This window comes from Berghia stephanieae, chromosome 10, assembly GCF_034508935.2.
Source record: "Berghia stephanieae isolate SIO BIC M18660-M18661 chromosome 10, UCSD_Bste_1.3, whole genome shotgun sequence".
NCBI classification, from domain to species: Eukaryota; Metazoa; Mollusca; class Gastropoda; order Nudibranchia; family Aeolidiidae; genus Berghia; species Berghia stephanieae.
The window spans coordinates 15,040,819-15,045,818 of NC_088369.1; the positions used below are offsets into that span (position 1 = coordinate 15,040,819).

General features: G+C 33.6%; 1 protein-coding gene across 5 annotated transcripts in view; it reads left to right on the forward strand.

The window, feature by feature from the left end:
• LOC144980706 (uncharacterized) overlaps nt 1-5,000 on the forward strand; it is a 136,196-nt gene that overhangs the window by 61,185 nt on the left and 70,011 nt on the right. The window lies entirely within an intron of this gene.

Genomic DNA, 5,000 nt, shown 5'->3' on the forward strand with positions numbered 1-5,000 from the left:
ACTTAGTAGATAATAGATTTAATTAAGTTGTACAGGAGAAGGTAGAATAAGCGGACAAACGATTGAAGAAGCTAGAATAATGCTATAAGTATGTAAATGTTAATACTTAGTAGATAATAGATTTAATTAAGTTGTACAGGAGAAGGTAGAATAAGCGGACAAACGATTGAAGAAGCTAGAATAATGCTATAAGTATGTAAATGTAATTAATAGATAATAGATATAAGTTGTACAGGAGAAGGTAGAATAAGCATGAAAATAGGCATTTGGTTGTTCACCTAAGTTTTGCGTGTTTACAAGTGGGACATTTGACAGTGTTTTTGTTTTGTTGTTTTCGATAAAATAGAAGAACGATTTCAGAAGCAAGAATAATAGTACAATATAAAAGTATGTTTATGTTACTTCTTAGTTATTGACTGAAAACTGTGTAAGAGAAAATAGAATAAGTATGTAAGTCACCATTTTGTTGTTGATGTAAGTTTTGTGTAAGCGAAATATGCGACCATTCACCTCAAAACGGTATTAAGTCGGGTTGATAATGATGTTGAAAATTGAATTTATAGCCAGAAATATCAGACTTGTGTTGAGTTTATACGATTTATTGAGGAGAACGGATACCATATTTTAGGGTGCGAATGCCAACAATTTATATATTTGACCAGTTTAACATTAAATCCGGCTTTTAAGCATATGGGTCATTCCGACATAATGCCGTTTTGAGACGATGGGTCACATATTTCACTGTGCTTTGTTCTTATTTCAAATATGCTGGACAACCGATAGTAGAAGCTAGAAAAATACTAGATCTATATATATATATATATATATATATATATATATATATATATATATATATATATATATATATATATATTTTTTTTTTTTTTTTTTTTTTTTTTTTTTATGTTAACTCTCTCCTTGCCAGCCAACTTCAGGATTTTCCCCCAAACCTCACACCCAACTAACACAAAAATATATTTTTATCACTCAAACACAATAGCCGTAAAATTATTGCCATACATAATTTCTTCTGCTAAACATGCTCTACAACACATTGTTCATTTTCTTTAAATTTTATGATTTTTAAGAGAACTTTGAATAAGAAAAATGTTGGTTGTATTGTAACGAATGTGACGATTTTCTTATAGTTGGCAAGGAGAGGGTTAATACCTAATAGTAAACAGACTTAAGTTGTAGAGAAGTTAGAATAATAATATAAGTTAAAATTTTGCCGATGACGTAAGTTATGAGTATTTCAAGTGCATCCATGCGTTTGACGTCATTATTTAGATTTGTGCAGCGTCAAGTGCGTGGTCGTTAGTAAGTAGTGCTCAAGGAAACAAGTGGTCCCATTGGTTTAGAACTGTTGAATACAACTCACGATTTGTTTTCTTTTGTAGCCAAAGACCTGTCTTTTGACGTCATTTTGTGGTCAGTGTCAGGCTATAGATAGTTCGAAGATGACGTCACACAGGTCTTTGTTATTGTTTTTTTTGCCATCCGCGTTTATGAGTAATGCTCACTGAACTGTATTAACCTGACTATAAACGTTCATGGATAGACACAGTTTTGTGTGTTGGTCCGTTATACTTCCGGATGGCAATGTTATGAGCTTCTTAACCAAGCGCATTCTATCTATAACTTAACGATGGCTACGATCCATGGCACTGCTACCAACTACTTGTCATCTCTTCTTTCTATCCACATTCCGAATCGCTCTCTCCGCTCATCTACTTCCCTGTACTTGAAAATTAAAATTTAAATTGAGCTTTTATATAGCGCAATATCCACTAAATGTGCTCAAAGCGCTTTACAAGGGGTCCCTGGTCAACAGCAACATTTAACATGTAGGACGGGAAATAACGCCTATTAGGCGATATTACAATTTTTCGGACAAAGACAACGCTGTTAACGGCCAGGTACTCATTTTACACCTGAGTACGGTGAGAGAATGTCAGTAAAGAGTCTTTTCCAAGGACTCAACTATGCGCCGAGCGCGAGGCTCGAACCCAGGACCTTCCGATCCGAAAGCGAGTGTCATACCACTAGACCACATAGCCGCACAAACCGTTTGACTCCTAAGTCGACTTTTTCACGACGTGCTTTCGACACACTCTGCCGCTCCCTCTGTGTGGAACGTTCTTTCAGCAGGCACCAGAGACCTTAATTCTCTGACCTCCTTTAAAGCCTCTTCGAAGACAGAGTACTTACTACCTTCCAATTACCTTTGAGTGATTTTATTGATTTTATTGAATGAATGGTATATATATATATATATATATATATATATATATATATATTAATATATATATATATATATATATGATCGCATGTGTCTATAATATGTGTATAAGCGCTTCAGGGGTCTTTTGGTGGAAAGGGGCGTTATAGAAATTACGCATTATTATTATTATTATTATTATTATTATTATTATTATTATTTTATTATTATTATTATTATTATTATTATTATTATTATTATTATTATCATTATTATTATCATTATTGTCATTATTATTATTATTATTATTATTATTATTATTATTATTATTATTATTATTATTATCATTATTATTATCATTATTGTCATTATTATTATATTATTATTATTATTATTATTATTATTATTATTATTATTATTATTATTATTATTTACAAATGGAACATTTTGGGGCGCTTTGTAATTATTCCGAATTTGATTGTAGTAGACTGAATATAATAAACCTGTAAGAATTTTCATGTTCATTCTTAGAAGTTGACGTAACCCGTGCTAGAGAGAATAGAATAGAATATGTTTGTAAGTTAAAATTCGGTCGTTGACGTAAGTTATGACTGTTTATAAGTGGGCCGTTTGGCGAGGTTTGTAATTATATCTAAAATGATGGACAAACTATTGTAGACGGCTGGAATGACATTTGGTGGGGGTTTGTAATTATATCTAAAATGATGGACAAACTATTGTAGAAGGCTGTAATGACATTTGGCCGTGGTTTGTAATTATATCTAAAATGATGGACAAACTATTGTAGAAGGCTGTAATGACATTTGGCGGGGTTAGTAATTGTATCTAAAATGATGGCAAATTTTTAATTGGACTCAAACTCGAGGCTCGAACCCAGGACCCTCCGATCCGAAAGCGAGTATCATACCACAAGACCACATAGCACCCATACCTACCCACCCCCAATGTACTATAATATATATATATTATTAAACCTTGACTTCTTCAAGACTTCTCAAGCGTCTATCTATCCATTATGGATTACGGCCCTTGACAACTGACAAATCTAGGGATTCGTTTCATTTTAATTCTCTCCTTACCGATCCGTTTCAGTATTTTACCAAAAATGGCAGGCTTATCGTATACCCAGGAGAAAAATTGTTTTCTTTAAACTCAAACAAGCCCTCTACAAAACAACTTTATGTTCTTATGAATTAAACAAAGATCATTTTTCAAAGTTTGTGATGCACAAATTAAATCTAAATAAGAAAAAATGAATATTGTGTCGTAACAAATGTGACGATTTTGCTGTAGGTGGTAAGAAGAGAATTAATCTATCGATTTTTTAAAATGAATAGCATTAAGTGGACTGTGGTGTAATTTTTTTTCTGATATAAAAAATATCACCCACACCTACCCACCCCAATGTACTATATATAACGTATATAGATAGAACGAAGATGACGTCACTCAAGCCTTTGTTATTGTATTTTGCCATCCGCGATTGTGAGTGATTCTCACTAAAGTGTATCAACCACACTATAAAAGTTCATGGCTACACACCGTTTTATGTTTTGGTCCGTTATACTTCCGGATGGCAATGTTATGTGCTTCTTAGCCAAGCGCATACTATCTATATTATTAAACCTCTACTTCTTCAAGACTTCTCAAGCGTCTATCTATCCATTCTGGATTACGGCCCTTGACAACTGACAAATCTAGGGATCCGTTTCGATTTTTATGAATATCATTATTAAGTGGAATGTGGTGTACGGCCAGGTACTCATTTTACATCTGAGTACGATGAGAGGTGAGTGAAGAGCATTTTCCAAGGACTCAACTATACGCCGAGCGAGGCTCGAACCCAGGACCTTCCGATCCGAAAACGAGTATCATACAACAAGACCACATAGCACCCATACCTACCCACCCCCAATGTGCCATAATGTATATATTATTAAACCTTGACTTCTTCAAGACTTCTCAAGCGTCTATCTATTCATTATGGATTACGTCCCTGACAAGTGACAAATCTAGGGATCCGTTTCACTTTAACTCCCTCAACCCTAACACCGACTCTATCCTTATTTAACCCGGGGTTACTTTCACCCAATGCCTATTCATTACATTTTTCTGAGACAAATTATAGGCGTAGTATCAAAGTTAATATTTAACATTTTCACACGTTAACTCAGTCAATCCTAGAGACTTTTGCTACTTTTCAATATTGAAAAATGTATTAAAAATGAATATGTACATAGATAGTTTTATTCTACTATCATTAATATGCAAAAACTAAAAACATTAACTTTTACGCCAAAAGTTTGTCTCGGAAAAAATGTAATAAATAGGCATGGGGTAAAAGCAACCTGGGTAAACTACGGATATAGCCGGTGTTAGGGTTGAGTGAGTTAATGACAGTTGAATAAAATTATCTATGTACATGCTCGATTTTTTTTCCCCCATTTTGAAAAGTAGCAAAAATCTCTAGGATTGAGTGAGTTAACCTATCGATGTTTTATGAATATCTTTAAGTGGAATGTGGTGAAAAAAATCATGGATAGGTGTGTTGCTATCATATTTTATTAAGATCCGACAACTCGTGTGTGTGAAACAGTGCATGACGTGAGATTGTGCCACGGTGTATGCTCCCCAATTTATGTTGATAGAATATATTTTTTGGTAGTATGGACAAGTGATTAACTCACTCAATCCTAGAGACTTTGGCTACTTTTCAAAATGTATTTAAAATGAGCATGTGCATAGATAGTTTTATTCA